Source organism: Nuphar pumila, chromosome 3, assembly GCF_984573655.1.
Source record: "Nuphar pumila chromosome 3, dmNupPumi1.hap1.1, whole genome shotgun sequence".
In the NCBI taxonomy this organism is placed as follows: Eukaryota; Viridiplantae; Streptophyta; class Magnoliopsida; order Nymphaeales; family Nymphaeaceae; genus Nuphar; species Nuphar pumila.
The window spans coordinates 29,005,003-29,028,622 of NC_143251.1; the positions used below are offsets into that span (position 1 = coordinate 29,005,003).

Below are 23,620 nucleotides of genomic sequence, written 5' to 3' on the forward strand. Positions count from 1 at the left end.
TAATCTTGAAATCTAGATCCACTTACAGTTTAAATCCATATCTAATTTCAGTTCCAATCATGATATCTAGATATGATTGTAATTCAAATTCATTACTGAGATTTATATCCGGTTTATTTTTTAAAATTCAAATCCAGTTGTTCAAATTCATACCCACTTACAGTCTGGATCCATACAGATATCTTAACCCATGATTCATACCCAATTCAAGCTTAGATCTTTGTATCCTAGTTAAGAGATTGTTTAAGGTGGTTTATGTCAAGGTTATTGGTTTCACCCAATGCAAGCCATGAACTAATTTTTGTGAGTAGGCGGAAGCTCAATTGTATCCCAAGAGCATAGTTACACGAGTACCCATTGCACCGAAGACTTGATCCTAAGTGAGTCAACTATCGCTTGAAAGATAGTGTGTATATACTCGTGCCTCCAAGCTAAGCTCGATTGCCTAACCCACTAAATTAAAGAAATATTTTCAGCATAAAACCGAAGCTTAATTTTGACAAAAACAAAACAAAAGAAAACCAATACTAAAAACAAGGGCAAACCGACAATGGACTTACTTTGCAACAATCAACCTCTCATGCTTTCATCGTGTTTGAACCACTTTTAATAGATAAAATGAACACCAAAGTTCCTTGCTTCTCCATACATACGGCGCTCCTCTCACTTCCCCTCTAATGGAGAAGTCTTTACTGATGGAATGCTATGGAATCACCCATACCAAGTCTTACGGGCTATTATACTCGATTTAGTCTTCTCAGATCCCTTCCACATTGGCCCTTTATGACACAACTTTAAGCCAGTTAAGCACACTGTAGCACCATATGCACAAGTCATGGTTAAGCGGCACAGAGATAACCTTAGCAGGCTTAGATTCAGCAAACATGAATTTGTTAACGAGGTTTACGGCTCAGAATCTTTGGAATTCGACCTCCATGGCCGGGGGCCTTACACGGGATTGCTTGATGGACGTATAGTCAGATGGATGGAAGATGCTGCTGGTTGGGAGACTTTTGCTCTGGTCTCCCCTAACTGGTATGCCATTAGAACCAATGATCTTATTTGGATGTTAATTGGTAAATAGCTACTTATGTACTCACTTTTTACTGTATATGAAACACTAGTCTGAAATGTGTGTTACAATCTGTCACATGGATACTCCATTTTGGACTCTGTATCGTGTCCTCTTATATGCTAGTCATGTTGAAAACTTCATAAAAATGACAGTATCCCCTTATCCACAGCCGTACCAATGTGATAAATTACAATAATCTGAGTTTAATAAAATGGCGCTGATGTTTGTTTAGATGTGTTACTATGAAAGGATATGTGCAAATGGAATCTACTCTACAACATCCAAGCAATTCAAGCACGAAGAACGATGTGGGCGGCCTCTTGGTCTGAGGTTTGATAGACAAACTGGGGATCTCTATATTGCAGATGCATACTATGGTCTATTGGTTGTGGGTTCAAATGGAGGAATTGCAACTCCTCTTGCTCCACAGGTGGGTGGAAAGAGGATCCTATTTGCAAATGACCTTGACATTCATAAGAATGGATCCTATCTTCTTCACAGACACTAGCATGAGATACAACAGATAGTAACACTCTCAAGTTACTTTATCCAGTTATCAAGTCTTTATGAAACTTATCGGGATATGATATGAATAAGAATATGAAGTGTCTGATGCAGGAACCATTTCTTCATACTGTTAGAAGGATAAGCAAGTGGAAGACTGCTCAAGTATGACCCATACACTAGAACAACTTCTGTTCTTGATGGTTTGGCATTTCCAAATAGGGTACAAATATCTAGGGATCAGACCTATCTTCTCTTCACAGAGACTACTAATAGCAGGTACAAGTACCTCTCAATACCTCAAAAATGTGCTACACAATACCAAGAACATTAAAGTAGGGAAGTAAATGGATCACATTCGGATGTAGCTTAATCAGATTGACATTCATATTTAGATGAAGAAAACCTTTACTGAACCTGGATCTGATTAGCTATTAGTCTAATCTGGCATCCATTTACATGTAAACATTCAGATTTAGTTTGATCCATAGTCGGAGTCGGAGTCGGATTCTGATGTAGAAAACTAAAACTGAATCCAGCCCGATTAACTATTTGGATATGATATTCCCTAACAAATCTGACTGAATGGATTTTGGTCAGTCAGATGTCCAATTTAATCCTATTCTATGTCATAGGAACACACCATTTAGGGTCTTGTGTTTAGGGGATACAACACTAAACATGAGCATGACACATGGCATGTTATGATATATACATGCTTTATTTTCTAATTTTTAATAATATTTTCAATAATAAATATGTTTATGTGTTAAAATATCAGGAAAATGATTTTTAATCAATTAAATAACTAATGAAATCTGTCTCCTCATGTCCTATTTATAAAAAAAAATGTGTGAATTCGCATCTTGTACTTGAAGCCCCGGTTAGTGTCCATGTCCATGATTGTACTTGGGTTTAAAAGTTAGACCCAAACCTGATCCTATCTAATTTGGATCCGGGTACCATTGTAAATTATGGACTCATATGGGTTAACGGGTTTGGGTATGTACTAGGTCGGGTCTACAACAGACCCATTTTTCTTCAGGTCTAAAAATTAAACCCAGAACCGATTCATTTTGATTTGGGTCCGGGCTCGGGTATAGATATGGCTGAAAAATGTAGACTCATGTGGTTTAACGGGTTCAGGTATGATCGATTAGTATTAATGGGTTCAGGTTTCAGCTTGGGTATTTGTATGATTAATGTTTTATATCTAATTGCATGTGGATAAAAGAAGAGTAAATTAGTGGAATCAACCATTCATTAAAAAGATTAAACACTAACGAGGAGCTTATTAACTATTTTAAGTATTGTTAAAAGCAATATACATAAAGAATGTTTTGATATCATTTCAAGTTGAAATAAAAAAAATATCAATGATATATCATGTTTGTATCAAATTCAATAAAAAAATTCAGTATTATTTCTTATAATTGGGATTCATTTTAACCCAACCATTTCCACAACATAAGGGCAATAGGAAGTATATGCAGAAAAATGAATTAAAGTTTTGACTGATAAAAGCTAATGCAAATTAATTCTAAGTTTATGAACATATATAAATATATATTTAATTATATGACATAATATTTACTAATTATCCTAGTTATTTTCTCTTACTCGTCTTTTATCCTCTTCTCCATTCTTATTGACAATTGGATCTAATAATTTAATTCATGTTACAGTAAATTGTAATATACATAAAAAATTAATCTTTTGCCACCTAATGTCAGTCCAAGTCAATCTTGTGTGCAAACAGGAGGTTTTTAGATTCATTAAACTGCAAGATTTATCAAGAATACAACCATTAATACTAAATGTTGATTTGAAAGCAATGGTTACAATGGAACAACCAATATATATCACAAGCCATTTTATATAATACAAGATATTTAGATTGGTTGTTTTTCCTTTAACACAAAACTCCAATCTTCTCGTTAATATTGTAAGACAATCATGCAAACGTAAATAATCAATATTTAATCAAAACAAAACTATCAACAAAAAAGATAATCATAACTTTAAATTTATATGTTTTTTAGTGTATATTTTCCTTCAAATATATGTCTACTTTAGATGTGACAGTGCAATTAGTTGCTTTTTGCATCATAAAAACTTCAGATTTGGAAGTGTAATTAGTTGCTTCTGTTTGCATAATAAAAACTTCAAAATCATCAATTTTTAATATGCTCACATGTTGCCTTAGAAGAACTCACAATTGGTGTTTCATGATTTTTATTACATTGATACTCATCAAAAAATAAATCTAAATACTCATGAACGTGATCAACATGTGTGACAACCTTCTCATTGTCATAAATTTTGTTAAAAGAAAATATCGCATAATGCAACTTGTATCTAGGATAAAAAAATCACTACAATCATAAACAATGCAGAAGAGTGCTCCAATAGGTTTTAAATTTTATTGTCTATTAATGTTTTCATGAATGGTTAGGTACTGCAACATTTTTTTTCTAGTGCAATCAAATTTTATGAACTTTTTTTAAAAATAAGTTTACATTTACAAACTTAGATCTTGAAATGACTAAGTTGAATGATAAAATGTTTCTAAAAATTCACAAGAAACTTTTGCAATTTTTTTAATCAATTTTTTGTACAAACACATTGGTTTTGATGGTCAAATGCATCTTTTGGTAATAACACTTGATGCATCATTTTATATGTAGAATTCAATATTGTAGACACATTAAAATATAACCAAAATTTTCTTTTAATATTTGCAAATCTCACACTTTTTTAAAACCTTTATTTTCATGGTTGAGAGCTTTTCACATACTTAACTCCATCTCAAGTCCTTCATATTACATCTTCCATATAATCAAAACCTTCTTTAACAATCAATTTTGAGATGTAAGCACCACATCTCATGTGAAAAACCTCAAAAATGTGGCAAGAAAATTTCAGGTGAGTTTTTTATTTATGAAAAAATGTTATTTACTAAATTATTGTCTAATGTAACTGCGAACAACTTTTTAAAGATATCATAGTTAATATAATCAGCTAACTTGTATGAGGAGATGTAATTATATTTAAATTAAAAAATTTCTTTTTGAAAATTTAAATAAGTATGTTGTTAAAGACATGTATCACATTTTCTGAATATGAACCATCATATATTAAAAGTGAAATAAAAATTCCTAAGAATATATTTTAATAAATTTTTAGCTTTTTCATTTTCACTTATGCAACCTAGTGCAATCCTTTTGGGTAGTCACCCATGAATGCATTTGAAAGCAAACTTCTCAACTGATTTTTAAATGAACACGCTTGTACGATGATGAACTTGCAAGAACTGTTTTAAATCATCATTCTTGAACAAATTTATGAACTACAAGTTCATTACTTTGTAAACCATCATTCATTGTTCCATGTGTTTGCTGCCAACAACTCATTTCCTTAAATTTTACATTTCCATACTCTTTTCCATCTTTTTTTAGCAAATAAAAAAAATCACACATTAGATCTTCTCTTTTTATTTTTAGATGTACTCGTGTCGAACTAGCTAAAGTCAATTGATTAAGATCCTCATTACTCTCATTATTATTACTAATTCTACCTTCTTTATTACCAATAACTATTATAATACTAACAACTAAATACCAATCAAAAAGTAAGAATTAATTAGAACAAATAGAAAATATCAAAAATAATTGAAAATAAACATTAAAAGACTTATAGTGAAGAAATTTAAGAGAAAATAAAAGTCCAATAATACTTTTGATTAAGGCAACTGGTATGAGTTTTGAAAAATGCTTTTTAAAATAATATTTTTAATCAAAATCAAGTGAAAGCCAGACACCAAAAATATAAAAACTCGATCGCACGAGTTGTGGAGTTCGGGTCGAACTCAGGGAACAAAAAATACTTTGTATTTGATCATACAATCTAACTACTCTTTATTGCTAAAATAAAAGAATTAATTAAATAAAATAAACAAGAGAGTGATGCCCCTGTAGAGGGCTCAAACAAATAAAAAATAATAAACAACTTTATTATAAACCCAATTAAATTAAATAAATGAAATCCTAATCTAAAAATAAAGGAAAAGATCTTTAGTGCTTGAGGCTTTTAGTCTCTTATTTGAGTTGATTTGCTTCCTTTTGACCTTCCCTCTTTTTGTTCCTAGTTAAGCTTTTTTTTTTTTGCTCTCTAAGAGCTCCTTGAGGGAACTTCAGAGGGCACTTTGAGAGCACGAAAAGGGGCTCACTGCACATCCAAGTGCTTCCATGTTATGGATTGCCTCTGATAGATGGGTTGAAAAGAAGATGGTTGATCCTAACTGCACACACGCCTCCCCAACGAAGAAGAAGAAGTTGCCGACAACGAAAGAGGTTTGAAGCAAGAAGAAGAAGAAAGAGGAGAAGAGGTAGAGAAAGAAGTCGGCAAAAGAGAAAAAGAGAGAGGAGGAAAAAGGGGCATGTTTTCTAATGCTAAAAAAAGTCTCCTCCTACTTTACATGTACTATTTATATTATAATATTAGGTTAAAACAAGTTTTTCAAAACAAGTCCAAAGACTTTCAGTAATTTCCAAAAAAGGTCTTTTGAAAAACATGTTTTATAAAACAAAACTTCCTAAACCAATGAAAACTTCTACTTAAACTCTTCTAAACTAATTAAAACTCTAATTAAAAATTCTTAAAATAAATAAAATACTGAAAATGCAGAGCAAGCTTTGGAATACGTGATTTTTTGATAATTTCTATTTCAAAGCGGTTTCTCAAAATTAATGATAAAAATGGGGTTTTAAAGCGATTTTATCATGGATCATGCATAAAATAAGATGAATAAAGTGTAAAATATATGAATAATCAAATATCGTCATGCTTATCATTTGCTAGTCCTTGAGCAAACTGAAGCAAAAAGCAAAAATACTAAACTTACAAGGCAAAAATTTAGCTCACTTTCGTAGGAATCACAGTTGCATTTAGCATATGCAACAAGCCCTTTCAACTCCTAGGTTACCTCAGTGGACAAGTAAGGTCTCGTGAGGATTTGCAGTTATGCTACCCATAAACATCTCTATCATGTATGCATAAAACTTCAACTTCAAAAAGCATTAGGCAATTGAGGAGTTTGTTTTCGTAAATATTTCATGTCATTACATTATAAAAACATAATTAGAATCTTTTACAGGCCACTACAGAATAAAATATTTTCTTCTACTTTTTTAAGTAGCATAATCATTTATGTTTTATTCTCAAAAAATCAAATATATATATGTCATTATTTACTTATCCTCACTCATATATTTTCTGCACAGATTTTCTCAATATTTGCTTCTAAGCAGTGAACTTTTTTGTTTTCGCTTTTTTTTCTCTTTCTTGATTTTCAAATTTTCACACTTTTTTCTTTCTTTTTATTGAGTACTATTTCAAATTTTCAGTTTCGTGACCTGTGTAATGAGCTTTGGGTCAGTGACTCTCAGGCCAGATGACCTTAGGGCACCAGATACTAAGTATCCCTCAGACTTAATTGCTCAAGTCACTAGACCTTTATTTTTTATAGTTTTACGTATAGTTTGCATCTTTGTCATGCGCAATGTCAACATCTATTAGGCTTTCTATAAAGTTTATGTAACGGGCTTTTGGGTCGGTGGCTTCCGAGCCAGATGGCTTTAGGGCACCAGGTGTAAACACTCCTTAGACTCTACTTGCTCGAACAAAATAGACCACAGATATTAACTTAGATAAAAAAGTGATTTCTTTCATTATCTTTTTTAACATGAGAATCAAACACTTCAACTTGTGTCTGAGTCAAACTACTGGAGAATACAAAGATATCAAACAACTAAATATATGCTCTTTTTTACTTTTTGAGCTCATGAATGCAATGTTGTTCATTTGCTTAGTTTTTCAAAAATAAAACTGTGTATATTCATACTTCTGATTCAAAATAAACTCTAACATGTATCTATAATCATTACTTTAAAATCCACATAAACAACCACAGTTTTCTAGATCAGTGTCGGGAAAAAAAATCTTGGGGCTTAAAAGTTCTCTAAAAACATTAGATTATGTAAAACATTCATATAAGGTCAAACTCATTCCTTAAAAGCCAACTTTTTATGAGTTGTCATAAAAAATGCAAGTATAAAGATAGAAAAAGTTTGGGTGTGCAAAGTACACCCTCCCCCATGCTTGAATGACACTGTCCTCAATGGCACTCCCTCATGCTTGCATGAAACCGAGTGAATGCATATGAGAACAAAAATAAATGGAAGAAAAGAATAGAAGTCACCTGATCCAAACTGTGGAACCTTAGTTGATATGACATGTGATTGGCTCTGCATGGGTTCCACCTGTCTCAATGTATATAACTCATAAAAATTACACAAAATGTAGTGCATACATGATCTAACATTCATGCTCACTAAAGAAGATGACTAACTAAAAACAAAAAACTACTAAGACTACTAATAGTACATCATAAATATGCGTTGCCTCTCATAAAGCGCTAGGTTTTACGTCCTTAGCCAAACGAATCTTTGGAGACCCTTTGTTGTCCATGAGATCAATGGACATAAAGTCATCCTCAATCAGGGACTCTGAGAAAAATCGTATCATCTGTGACACTGCACACTATATTTCCTCCAACTCTACCCATATGGACCCTATGATGACTCTCTAGACTGGAAAGAAGGAGTGGAGTATCTCCGTGGAGACTATTCTTAAATGGCGAAGAGCCAAGAACCGAACATATATCAATATAAGCAACGTCAAACAAGGGGGGTTGATGTGATTCTGCTTGAATATATCAAGCATTTCATGCATGCATGCCCTCTGCTTGTCAAAATCATGTGATTTCATCAAGGCTTGAGGAAAAGGGGTTGTGGGAATATATGAAGAAGGCACAGGTCGTGGGCCCTGCCCGTTCTCTGTGAGCTTGGTGGAGAAGATCGACTAAGCAATGGGTGTGACAGTGGGTTCACCAGTCGAATCCTGATTAGGGTGGAATGCCTTCACACTCTGAAAAGTCATAATAGAGTTGACCTGCTCATGGTGGGACTCTATGAGGTATGGGCTGTAATACATGGGTTCCTTACCCATCGGGTTGACAATAGCTTGACTCGAGAGGCTTTCCTCGCTTCGCCGGCTCAAAGCCTCAACCAATTATCACATCTGAGTCTTTAGCTTCGCTATTGATTGTGTCTGAGAACTGAGGTTAGCCTTAATGTCAGAAAAGGCCTCGAGCAACTTCTCCTGAAAAGATGGGCTCTTGAGGAGAAGACAAGCTAAGCTGAGCATGGGCCTGTGGAAATGTGGGGCGCGGGTAACTTTATGAAATGTTACCCTGTTTGTGTTGTGCTTGGAAAGGCATGTGGGGTGGCTTTTGTAGATTTCTTCACGTAAAGTTGGGATGATTTCGCCATCTCAGGTTATAGGTGGGTGCATAAGGATCGTGCATCGGTCTGGCGAAACCTTGGGCAACATTCACTTGCTCCTGAATGAATTTAGGATAGAGTGGTGTTGTCGGACACTCAGAAACAGAGTGTGTAGGGCTAGCGTATAGTTCACACACTTTTCCTACTTGATTTATCAAAGTTGGGCTGGTTCGTAATTGATCAACTTTACTGGTCCACTTTGATTTGCAGATCATGATCGAACCCAACTTCATAAATTCCTCCCTTCTTAAGACTACTAGGAACCGGTGTGGTCCTATCAACCCGCATGGACATGACATAATGCATAGCATTTTCGCTCAATGTATCAAATAATGTCCATGCCTCATCCTCGCTCTTGAGCATGAACGTGCCTCACATGAAGAATCAACCATTTGTCTGTCTTTCTCGGTCAGACCATCGTAAAAGTACTGCATCAGTTACCAACGGGACACCTGATGGTGGGGACACTTTCGGATAAAATTTTTCATCATCTCTCAACTCTCATGAAACTGTTCTCCCTCAATTTGAGAGAAACTGGTAATGACTTTACGAAACTAGTTTGTCTTACCAATTGAAAAATACTTCTTAAGAAACTCATGATGTATGTGTTCCCAAGTGGTAATTTAAACAGTATCGAGGGCCTTCAGCCAGTGCTTGGCTTTGTCCTTGAGGGAGAACACAAACAACATCAACCTTAATGCATCATATCAAAAATTATTGATTCGCACCGTAGAGCAGATCTCGAGAAACTCATCAAGATGATGACATGGGTCTTTGTTGTTCAGGCCATAAAAAGATGGTAGCATTTGTATAATGTTGGCCTTAATCTCAAACTGTGGTGCTCCTATAATAGGTCTCGCGATGCAGGAAGCCAAAGTGTTAGCATTGGGAGTGAAGTACTTTTGAAGACGACGGGTCAACTGTTGATCTTGGGCCATGGGGCCAGTTCTGCGGGCTCTCCTAATAAGGGACTCACGGTCCTCAATTGCCTCTGCAAGCTTGGGGTCAAGTGAGCATCAACCTTGCATTCACCTCAGAGTAGACTGATGCAGCAACCAACCTAAGACATTGATTTTCTACCTACCTAATGCGCAGTGCGGCCAAATCACAACAAACCACAAAATAGGTAAAAGAAAAATAAAATACAACTAGAAAACAGGAAATAAACAAGCACCACACACTTGTACCCACATATATTCTGCACAAAATCAAACTATCGTCATGATACCAATCATGTGCAGTCACCTCTAAGGGTATCCTAATAGGTGGGTTGTGCAGGAAAAGTAAGCTGGTATCTAGGGTTTGCAAGCAATGTGGTTCTAAACCTAAATACTGAAAAGAAACTAAACAATCCTAAATATGCAGCATGAATGAAACTAAGCAACCTAAACAATAAACATAAAGTAAACTAGCAACCTAAGTAAATGTGAACATAAACTGGCAATAAAATGAATACTCGTATAAATCGTCATTCCTTGACAACGACACCAAAAATTTGGTGTGAGTTTTGAAAAATATTTTTTAAAACAATATTTTTAATCAAAACCAAGTGAAAGCTGGCCCGCACGAGTGATGGAGTCTGGGTTGAACTCAAAGAATGGAAAATACTTTGTATTCAATCACACAATCTAACTACTCTTTATTGCCAAAATAAAAGAATTAATTAAATAAAATAAACAAGAGTGTGTTGTCTGTGTAGAGGGCTCAAACAAATAAAAATAATAAATGATTTTATTATATACTCAATTGAATTAAATAAATGAAATCTTAATCTAAAAATAAAGGAAAAGAACTCCAGTGCTTGAGGCTTTTAGTCCCTTCTTTGAGTTAATTTGCTTCTCTTTGTCCTTCCCTCTTTTTGTTCCTAGTTAAGATTTTTTTCTTTTGCTCTTTGAGGGCTCCCTAAGGGCCTAAGGAGACTTCAGAGGGCACGAAAAGGGGCTCACCGCATGTCCAAACGCTTCTCATTCGTGGATCACCTCTGATAGATGGGTTGAGACGAAGATGGTAGATCCCAATTGCACACATGCCTCACCGACGAAGAAGTTGTCGATGATGAAAGGGGTTCGAAGCAAGAAGAAAAAGAGGAAGAAGAAAGAGGAGAATAGGTAGAGAAAGGAATTGGCAAAAGGAAAAGAGAGAGCATGGGAGAGAGAAAGAAGAGAGAGGAGGAAAGGGGGGGGTTCCAATGCTGGAAAAAATGTCCCCCTCCTTTACATGTACTATTTATATTATAATATTAGGTTAAAACAAGTTTTTCAAAACAAGTCCAAAGACTTTCAGTAATTTTCAAAAAAAGGTCTTTTAAAAAACATGTTTCATAAAACAAAACTTCCTAAACCAATGAAAACTTCTACTTAAACTCTTCTAAACTAATTAAAAATTCTTAAACTAAATAAAATATTGAAAAACACAGGGCAAGCTTTAAAATATGCAATTTTCTGATAATTTCTATTTCAATGCGGTTTCTCAAAACTAACGATAAAAATATGTTTTTAAAGTGATTTTATCATGGATTATGCATAAAATAAGATGAATAAAGTGAAAAATGTATGTATGATCAGCAACTTTTCTACCAAATAACAAATAATAGAAAGTTAAAATACTGATTTAGAGAGAATAAGAAAATCCTAAGGGAAACAACTTTTCTTGAACTTCTCTCTCTCTCTCTCTCTCTCTCTCTCTCTCTAGAGAGGGAGAGAGATTGAAGTAAATTTTATGAGTTAAAAATTTACAAACAATAAAATTTATTATTTTTTTAAATCCAAAATAAATAGTCAAGATAAATTCAAAATTATTTACTTTTGTCTATATTTGTTTAAGGTTTTACACTATATCAAATATGTTGTCAAAAGGATATATAAAAAAAGTATCTCAAATTTTACTTTATCTTATTTGGATGCTCACATGAATAGCAAGACCCTTTAGATCTCTATACTTCTTAAGAACGAATGAGGGGCACTTAAGTGCAAATTTGTTGTGGCTTAGAAACTTTTTTTAAATGATAAAATATGCATTTGTGGGTTTTTTTTTTAGAAAAAAAGACACTGGTGGTTACCTTGATTTTCTATTAATAATGTAAAACAATTACATATGATCTTCCATCTGGGCAGTCAATCCGGTGGATTATCCTTCCAAAACAAAAAGTTACATGTGTATAGCATAAAAAGAATATGGCCCATTGCCCATAAAGGCCCCTTATAGAGAACTCTTTCAAACTAAAAAATACAGCGCAAGACTGTTCTTTCTTTACAATTCTGATTCAAATACTTGTTTTCAAACCAAGATCCAAATTCACAAAATGATTTGCATTTGTATGCCAAACATGATGGTCATTTATTTCACAAAATATATCTTATACAAAGCATTCATTGTGATGTACATCTATGTACAAGGTTTCCAAAATTATAGAAGCATTCCCAGCTCCATGTCCATGTCCATAATATCCACAAGTTATCCATGTGTCTGCCACTGCCACATCTGCCTACTGCTACACACCTAAAAATAGTAATAATTGTGGGTTGAGACTACACACATATCAAAGTGATCTAATTACTCAACATGAGCATCCAAAGGTAGCAGCACGAGATCAAGTTTGTTTGAAAAGTCACTAATCAAATTCATTTTTAAATAGGAAGAGTAGACCCTCAACTTATCAGGTGTCAATCTTTAGGAGAACTCACACTAAGAAAAAACTCAAGAGGATTCGACCCTGCTAAACTAAGGGTCAACCGTTAGAAATAACATAAACCAAGGCTAGAAGAGGAGTCGACTCTCCCAAACTAGGAGTCAACTCTAAACACAATAGAACCACCAACAAATAGAAAGTAGGAGTCGACCCACTCAAGTCAGGGGTCAACTCATAGCGTAGACCATAATACTAAAATAAAAAATGAGTTGACTCTCCCAACTCAGAGTCGACCCTTAGGTGTGCCATGCATCGAGCACATGAACTCATGTCGTGTATGCTTATATGCATGAATATTTTATTAAATCTTTTTATTTAATTGTTGTTGCATTGCATGTTATGCACCACACATATTTATTAGTTTAATCTTGCTTATCCAAATGAGCACTACTCCTTTAGCCCCTTGGGTATCATCGGACCATTCAATGTGTGTTTATTCATCTATTTCATTTATAAAACTCATATGGTTACCTTGATGCTTGTACCAGAGTTCAAAACCCTTTGTCAAGGAATTTTTATCTCTTGGACTCAAAGTTCAGGGACTTTATCCCTCTCCTTGTAGTCAACGTAGTGCGCTTTACAACAGTTTCACATTTGCCTCAAGTATTGGAGTCTAATGTCCCCTAAGCTCTGTGGTGGGGGATGAATCTCTTAGATCAGAATGATAGGAGCTTGCTTAATTATCCCAAAAACTTCCCACAAGGTTGGTGTGTGTTTGTTTACATCTGACAAGCTGACTTTAGCCACAAGAAAACCAAGCAAGCATAACACATTTGACAAGTTGGCTCAAACTATAATAAAATCAGGCAAGCATAACACATCTAATAAGTTGGCCTAAACCATAAGAAAATCAGGTGAGCATAATATATCTGACTAAAATACAAGAAAATCAGGTGATCATAACACACATGATAAGATGACTCAAATTGCAAGAAAACATGATGACCATAACACATCTGATAAGATGGCTTACAAATATATGTGATGTAAACCAATAGTCATAAGCTTGCAACTATAACATAGCACACATCATTGCATCATACCCTCGTAGTTAAGATAACCCAAATCAACATTTCATGTATCGTACCATCATGGTACCAATATCTTGACCAAGACACAATTACCACTACAAAAATGGCATACAACCAATAGAACAGGTGTACCCTTTAGGTATTGGCACCTAAGGCCAAAGCTCAGAGTACCCCTCTAGTACGAGCTACAAAGACCAAACGTCTAAAGTTTACATACACAAATATGGATAACAAATACCACACAATACCATTTTGGTACTTGAGTCTGAGCTAAGATGCAACACACACAACGACTGTCAACACAAAGGCCAACTCAAGATACTTGCTCAGTACCATGGATCAACATCCAAACATGTTCTTGTAATGAGATGCCTCTAAGGTCATTACCCTAGGATTCCAATTTTACATACACATACCCTTTTTTTCTCATTCACATTATCTTTGTAATACTCATAACTGAAATAGTGGGACCTCACATCCCAATGCAACACATAATACATAATAAGCATCTATGCACAAAATAGGCTTCTTTTGGACCTCTCAAAGTTACATAATAGTGCCTTATTTCATAAAGATTGCTCAAAAACAATAAATATTGGTATTGTCTATCCATACATAGTTTTTCGGGCTTGATTCATCAAATCTCAGACTTAACTGTAATGCCCCAAAATTTTAACCCAAAAATTTTAAAGATTTTTTTTAAATAGTAGAAATAACTTTTTTCTTTGGGTTAAACATTTTGGGCGGGTTACAGTACAATCAACCATCATAACTGAATTAAAATATAAAAAATATTCACTATTAAAATTTAATTCAGTTACAATAATTTATATTTTATATAAGAGTGTTTTCAATCTAAAATACAATAATTATTTTTTCAAAACTATCCCTAAGAAAGAAAATGACCGACTCTCGATGCCGCTTAAGCATTCTGCATCCGCTCTGCAGTTGTACATCATACTTTACCTGAAACCCCATAAAATGGGTCAGACTTATGAAAGCCTGGTAGGAAGTTCTACTCAATCTACACAAACAAAACAAATATGCAAAATAATATTCCTGTAACCCATACATGCAAGCAAACAATCCTCAATTCAATGATACATACATTACAATGCATCAAACAATTTTCAATCATATACAGTAAAATTTTATGCATGAACAATTAAATATGCATACACTTACCATTGCAAAACGGATGACCATTTATGCATGAGTGACTTAATTATCCTCAATTGGTTTTTTTTTTCAAGTGATGTATGCTATGACTATCTAAATGCACAATCAATTTAGGTTTTTACTTTTTAGCCTTGCGGGTACAACATAGGTAATAACCTAGATTAGGGTCATAGCGCATGGGGTATATTCATACAATTTGTGGTTTTATTCTTAGTCGGACACCTTTCATCAGTCTCAGGTGAGAGACAATTGTATCGAGAGAGCGCTCCCAACACCATCATCTAGATGCATCAGATTTCTACTCATGAGTTTTTAACCATCTACCCTGCGGCTATTTTGGAGGCTTCTCTTATCTTCATGACTGAGGAGAAGCAACCTTTTGTATTCAAAACAATATCCATGGAGCCAATAAGTATCGCTTACCTTCTCCTTGTAAGCATCAATAGTTCAGTGTCACATGATTAACCTTTTTAATTCGTTGAATACATGTAGTTCATCTCTACACAATACGAATCTAATTAAAGATTCAAGCCCCTCTTTCAAGGTCATGGATGCACAGTTACAATGTCAATCAATTAGTCATACACAATTGTGCATTTTTAATATTTCACATTTTAAACACAATTCATCTGTAGGCATTGTTCATATACAATTAGATGCATCCATACACATTCTCATTCAATGTATGTTTCATTCATTTCGATCATAATTTACAATAAAACATATACGTGCAACAAATGCCTTATTCAGTTCATGCCCCCATCTGAGCACTCAACACTTGCATAATATCAGTGTTGAATTTGTATTTACAGTCTCAATGATTCCTTACAAATGAAATTCGAATACCTTCCATGCATTGCATACACTAATGTTTTAAGTTATGAGGAGGGCGAGTGATCCTACATTGTTCAGTTGTTCTTAGACTTTGCACGCTACCTGTCGAGGTGGTAGTTTTGGTTTCTCGTGTTTAGTGTTAGCTTTGACATTGGGTTTGAGAATAGTTTTGTAATTGGACGATTGTGAATAATTTGAACTTTATTTAATTCAATTCAATTGGTATTGATGTACTCTGGTTTCTATGTTTTAGTTAGTGTATGGTTTGATATGGTAACCATGACAATTCCAATTTGTATATTTCGCCAAGTTTAAAAATAAATAAATAAATAAAATTTACAAGAAAAAATGAGCTATAAATCGAGGTCGTTACAGGATATCCCCTATATGTTATAGTCTCTCTCATTCTAAAGTGAATGAAATTTATTTCTCTCATAGTGGTGCATCCTCCTCCTTGCTTGTTTTGATATGGTACCCATTTTGTTCACTTTTTATATCATGACAAATACTTGAGAGGATTTTGTCATGAACCAGGACATTACCGAATTGTATTGTATGATAGCAGATCCTTGGCAAACTATATCTACGGTATGTTGTTTAAATATAGAGTGGATCAAAAGTGTAGCTAGACTAACTCAAAACTTATTCTATCCTAGATGAGGAGTTGGTTTCAAATCTCTTAAGGGGCTATCTTTCAACTTGACTATAAGCTGGAGAAGCCTACAAAGTGAAGGACGAGTCTTGTATTTCCTCCATCAGGATGCAATTAATGTTGACTCTTAAGCATATTTTTACTTTGTATTTGACATTTTTATTATCTATGTCATCAACATCGCTATAGGTTCCAACAATACAAGAACATTGAATTGGACAAACAAGTTGAGGATTACACCTGGTGCTGCAAAAGGTGATTGGATATTTTCCTTTTCTTTTCTCTAATCCTTTCATCACCTAAGTTATATGGGTGATAGCCCCTTGCGAGATTCGAAGCCAACAACATTAATCTTGGCTAGGAGATCATATTGACTACACCTTCAGAGATTGCATTACATGTGCACTCTAAGATAAAATGGTTGGTTTCTCATAGTTAGAATGCTAATGGAATAGATAGATGGTCCAACTCCCTTTTTCTTAATTGACATTTTGAAAACATATACTTATAGTATTTGAGTAATGAAATGGCACTAATACAAAATTTTAATTTCAAATATGCGGCTTTTTACAAGAAGTACAATACGAGATCATATTCTTTTAAGAACAGAAGTGAGATACTCATTTCTATTGTGTAGCTGGTTCCCATCTGCATTTTTTTAAGCAGAGGACAAGATGCATAACTTCCATGATTCATTGGTGAAGGATCCTGACTTGTGGAATGTACAGTCTAGAATTCCATTGTAAAATTTTTTGGGGTCCAATTGAATCCTACAAGAAGATTTATCCTAAGCCATAGGATGTCGCTCTTATGGCTAAAATGACAAGAGCCTCTGCATGTCCTGCATCATACTCAGGCCATAACGTGTCTACTTTAAAGTTGCACTGAGCATGCATCCCATTGAGTCCAAGCAGTCTTTATGCAATTCTAACTCTTTCTGTCGTTTAGGAATGAGTTGCCTTCATAACTCTCCAAGTCCTCAGATCATACATCACAATGAGAGTAATAGCAACATTCTTTTGGATGCGCAAAATGCAAGGTTGGTGATTTGTGCTGCCTGCATGTGCAAGGTCGCAATTGAACCCAACTCTGACATATCACGTTATGAAGGGAACTACCAGATACCTCGACCCTGTGTAAGTTTCTAATTTTCTTTCTTTCAAACCCTTTGATCTCCATAAATTTCTGCTTTGACAATGTGTTGGAAATTGTCATGAATGAAGTTGACTGAAGTTTCAATACAATTGTGAGAGTGACCTTTGTCATAGTAGGTAGCATGAGTGGACCAGGTCCAAGGAACCTGGACAGAAAACTGTCAAAGGCACCTTGGATGTCATTCATCGTCAAGATGAATGACACCTACATTAACATCCATCAAAAGAATGGTCTCCGCTAGATGGGCACCATTAGAATACTTGATGTCTTTCAATCTTTAGATGAGCAGCATCAATGGCTGAAAATGGACAGTTGAGATCCATCAGAAACATGTTGCTTTTGGTGGGTTTGTGGTACTTTTCATCTTGAGGCGATGAACAATGTCTGAGGTGCCTTGAACAATTTTCTAAGGTTCCTTGGCACCTGTCTGCCATTATCAGTAGCATGGTTCTCGAGGATCAGTTTAGCGAACAGTTGCTAGTCATTTCTGTAAATGAAATCACTTGTTGGATGTGAAATACAAGGTCTTCCAAGTCTGCCATGTCCTTTGGGATTTTACATCAAGTCCATGCAGTCCATTCTGATACTGATATAAGCTCAATTCACGGTTCACTTCTTCAGGTATACTAAACTATGTAGTCAAAAGTGGTAGGCGGTGCCTATGCGGTGAGCCCTTAAAAACACTAGTCGAGGACTATGCGAACTAGTCGGTATACTAACGAATGAATGAATGTATGTTAGTACTACTCATGCATCATCTTATGTAAGGCACTGATCTAGGTACATTGTTGGACCGATCCAGTGAAGGACCCAAATTATATTTGTATGGCTAGGCTACAATAAATATTAACTAAAAGATAAGCAAACAATAAAAATGCATCTACAATAATATATATTTTTATGAAATAAATCATAAACATAGTAAACCCTAAATGAAAGTCGATCACAGGAATGATACCATAACATTCACGAAAATACGCATGGAGATACACAGGTATATATTCTATGAAACTCACCTTTTGGAACCTATAGATGGAAAAGTAGATTACAAGGATGATACTACAACCTTCTCAGAATGCAGGAATAGCCACAAGGGTTCTACGGAGAAGTTCTTTGCAAATACAAATGAGAAGAAGAAACTCTAGAACAACAACAAGTATATATATATGATTCGTCAAATTCGCAACTATTAAAAAAATCGCATATAATAAAAACTTTGCAAATATATAAGTAGCATATTTGCAATTCTGTTGCTTCCCTTTAAGTGGAGTTTCACACATAAATTTATGTGATTTCAGGATATATGTGAAACGGTATGTTATCTGCTAGAAGTGTTTCGCAAACATTTTTACGCAAAATTTTTTATTGTTTGAGAAAGAGTCCAATATTTGCAATTTTTGTGGTTTCAGTTTCATTGAAAATTCACAAATAAATTTATGTGAGTTTGTAAGGTCTAAATTCGCATAAAAAAACAATGATTCTATATTTAAGTGAGAGTTAGACCTAGTTGATGGGCGGTATAATTTTATCGCAAAAAGGCCTCAATTCGTAGTTGTAATACCCTAAATTTTATATCTCAAAAATCATGGATTTTTTTTGAAATGATTTTATAAAATCTGTAGCGAAAAACTAAATAGGATAAAAACTTGGCGCGTTACTTCCTGATCATATTTACATCCATACATGCCATAAATTAAAATTTTAAACATTCATCAATTAAATAAATATTCATACATCTCTAAATTAATAATAATAGTTCATTTAACAATTTAAATCAAATGATCAGAGTCGAGCATTTAAAATGCTCGCAATCCAAAAACACTCAGAGGTTGGGAAAGTCTTGGCTCGGTCCTCGTCGCAACCTTCCCCCATTACATATGAGGTGTGAGTAACTGTAGCAATATTAATGAGTTAGGAGGTTAGTGTGCAAGTACATGGGTGTGTGTCCATGATGCTTGTGTACCTATAAAAAGGCAACAGACATATGAGTCTTGTGTGACTTGGTTTTGAGTCCTTTGCTTTCTTGTTATTTTTTTTCCTTGTTCTCTCTTTTTGTTAATGAATTGAGGTATTGTTTAGTATTTTTCATGTGTATGGTTGTAGTAAAATTTGTATTTTTTTCTATTTTTTGACATTTTTTGTATCATAGCCTAATTATGGTGAAGTTGGGCCTAGCACTGTGGTAGTGGAGGTCATAGCTTAAGTGAAAGATCTTCAAGTGGTGCAGATAGGTAATCGTTTTGTGGTTCATGATGGTATGAATACACTCAATCTCTTGCACTTATTTTTAGTGATGAATTATGAATTTAGAAGTATAAAAATTTGAACATTCTTCATCTCATGAGATCTTTGGGATATAGTAGAGATTGGTTTTGTAGTAAAAGAGAGTTCTAAAGCAAAAGAGAAACTAGCAGATGTAAAGGAGATTCAAAAAAAGAAATTCAAGGTTTTACTTATGTTACAACAAGCAGTTATTGGTTTTATTTTTTCTTGAATTGTCAATGTCACAAAAGCAAAATAAGCACAAGACACATTAAAGCAAGAATTTCACGATGACAATAAGGTAACCATGGTGAACTTCCAAACTCTACATAAGGAATTTGAGACATTGCTTATGAAAGGCAGCGAGTCTATTACAAGATTTTTTCTCTAGAATTTCTATTATTATTAATCAAATGTGATCTTTTGAAGAAAACATTACCGATCAAAAGATTGTCAAAAAAATTTAAAGGAGTTTATCTTCAAAATTTAATCATATTGTCACTACTATCAAGAAATTTAAAGACTTGTCAACTTACTCTCTTAATGAACTAATGGGTTCTTTGATGGCTCATGAAGTAAGAATGAATAGATTGGTTGACAAGAATATTGAACATGCATTTCAGTCTAAGGTGAAGATTTTTGATAAAGGAAAAAATTATGAAAATTTCTCTGATCACAAGTATGTAGGTAGAGGGAGAGGAAGAGCTAGGTATCATGGTCATGATCGAGGATGCGGAAGATCATATACCATGCAGTTGAAATCAGATAGTGGTGAGAAAGGAGATCAAAAACAAAGTCACAAGAGAAAACAATGCATGTTTTGTAAAAAGATGGGCCATACTAAGCCATACTGTTGGGATAAAGCAAAACAAAAGGCAAACTTTGTCAAAGAAAAGCAAGATGAAGGTAAGTTATTTCTCACTTGCTTAAATCCAAATGAAAGTATTGGTGATGTGTGGTTTCTAGATAGTGGATGTAGTAGCCACATGATAGGCAAAAGAGATATGTTATGTCATATGGATGAATTGGTAAAGTTACAAGTTAAATTTGGAAATGACAAGCGTGTAAAAATTGAAGGCAAATGTCCAGTAGTTGTTAAGACTAAATCAGATAGTGAAAAAAAATTGGTGATGTTTATTATATTCCCAGATTAGCTCATAACTTGCTTAATGTGGGTTAGTTGATTCAAAAAAGTCATTAAATAATATTTCATAATAATATATATGAAATTTGAAGTAGAAGATCTAATGTTCCACATATTAAGATTCACATGGCTGACAATAAAATGTTTCCTCTTGATATCTCACATCTTAATGAGTGTTTTCTTGCCGCTAATGTAAAGGATGACTCTTTGTTGTGGCATCTATTGCACTTGAATAGTTTGAAGTTGTTAAGTCAAAAATGGATGGTATGCGGTTTGCCATCTAATGTTTCTGTTAATAATGTGTGTGAAGGTTATATTTATGGCAAGCAACATAAAGGATCGCTTCCTATTGGAAAAGCTTGAAGAGCCAAAAAGCTTCTTGAATTTGTTTATGCTGACATATGTGGACTGGTACACTCCATCTTTAAACAAGATTAAATATTTTTTATTATTTACTGATGACTTTTCCCGTATGAGTTGGGTGTTCTTTCTTATTAAAAAATTAGAGGCGTTTGAAATTTTTCAAGAATTTAAAGCCTTTATTGAAAAAGATAGTGGGCATGTTATAAAAATCCTTCGCACTAATAGATGATGAGAATTTTTATCTGATAAGTTTAGTTCTTTTTTAAAGCAAAGTGGTATTCATAGACAATTAACTGTAAGAAAAACACTAAAACAAAATGGTGTTGTCACGTAGAAAAAATCAAACAATTTTAGAAATGGCTCGAAGCATGCTAAGTGATAAGAGACTCTCAAATGATTTTTGGGTTGAAACCATGGTGATGTCAGTACATCTTCTAAATATATTGCCAACTAAGGCAGTGTGTAACAAGACCCCATATGAAGCTTGGTAAAAGCAGAAACCTGATATAAGCTTTCTAAGAAACTTTTGTTTTGTTGCTTATGCTTTGATTCATTCTAATGATCATGCCAAAATGGATAACAAAAGTGAAAAATGCATATTTTTTGTGTGCACTGATAAAATCAAGGGTTATCTATTGTTTAATCCAATTACTAAAAAGTTAATTATTCGAAGAGATTCTTTTATGAAAATAGTTGTTGGGATTGGAAAAGAGAATCAAGTCAACATTTAACATTTTTAGATGATAAACTTAAGTATAATTCATTAAATGAGAATATGTCATCTCCTAGGTTTTCATCTTTTTTCTCCTCAACTCAAACTACATCATCTAGTGATTTGAATGAACCTAGCAACAATACTCTTCCATAGAAGGTATGATCCTTACGTAAAATTTATGAATCATACAATTTTGCTCTTATGGTTGCAGAGCTTACATGTTATGAAGAGGCAAGTGGAAAAGAAGAGTGGAAAGAATCTACAAGAGAAGTGATTATAGCTATTGAGAAGAATAACACGTGGGGGCTTGTAGACTTGACACCTAAAAAGATGCAATAAGTGTGAAATGGGTCTACAAGATGAAGTGCAACTCGGATGAAAGTGTGAAGAAATTCAAAGTGAGGTTAGTTGTAAAGGGATATGCACAAAAACTTAGTATAGGTTTCTTTAAAATTTCTCTCTTGTTGCTCAAATTGAATCCATTAGACTTGTATTGACATTAGCAACTCATATGAAATCATAAGTTTTTTAACTTAGATGTCAAGTTGGCCTTCTCAAATGGTTTTTTAAAAGAAGATGCGTATGTTGAGCAACCACAAAGATTTATTGTTGATGGAAAAGAGAAAAAAGTTTATAAGTTAAAGAAAGCATTTTATGGTCTTAAGCAAGCACCAAGAGCGTGGTATGAGAAACTTGACTCATATTTTCAACAAAATGATTTCCGTCAAAGTGAACATAAGTCTACATTATATGTCAAAATAGAAGGTAATGATGTTCTCATTGTTTATGTTTATGTGAACGATATTATATACACTGGTTCTTCAAATCTTCTCTTCGAAAAATTCAATAACAGTATGATGCAAAACTTTGACATAACTGATTTACGACTCTTGCATTACTTTCTTGGACTTCAAATTCATCAAACAATTAATGATATTTTTATTTTTTAAGAGAAATATGTCATTGATCTTCTTAAAAGGCACAATATGTCAAATTGCAAGGATAGTTTTACTCGAATGAACTTGAATGATGATGGAAAAACACGCTAAGATTTTTTAGAGACATTATTTGTGAGTTAATGTATTTAACTATATCCTGTCCAGATATCATGTTTCTTGTTAGCTTGGTATCGAGATTCATGCACGATCCTTCGAAGCATTATCTTGAAGCAACCAGCAACTATTGAATCTAGTATAAATCAGTTTCTAATTTTAACTTGGTTGGTTTTACTGATAGTGACTTGGCTGGTTTTGTAAACGACAGGAAAAGCGTAAGCTCGTATGTTTTCAATTTTTTTTAAGGTGCTATATCATGGAGCACAAACAAATAGTCTTCCAGAGCATTATCGGCATCTTAAACTGAGTATATTGCAATTTCTACATCAGTTTGTCAAGCTATATATGAATGAGAAGAATTTTAGAAGATGTGCAACAATCTCAAGTTTTTGCAACAAAAGTTTATTGTGACATATTTAGCAATGACAAATAATCCTGGCTCTCATGAAAGAACCAAGCACATTGAGATCCGCTATCACTTCGTTCGAAATGTTGTTGTTGAAGATATACTTTTTGAAACATTATTCTATAAATGAGAATTGTGAATGAAAAAAATGTTT

At 34.0% G+C, this 23,620-nt stretch overlaps 1 pseudogene; it reads left to right on the forward strand.

Annotated features, from left to right (window-relative positions):
• The first annotated feature begins 700 nt into the window (after nucleotides 1-700).
• LOC149842439 (protein STRICTOSIDINE SYNTHASE-LIKE 13-like) lies at nucleotides 701-9,995 on the forward strand (annotated as a pseudogene).
• The last annotated feature ends 13,625 nt before the right edge of the window (nucleotides 9,996-23,620 follow it).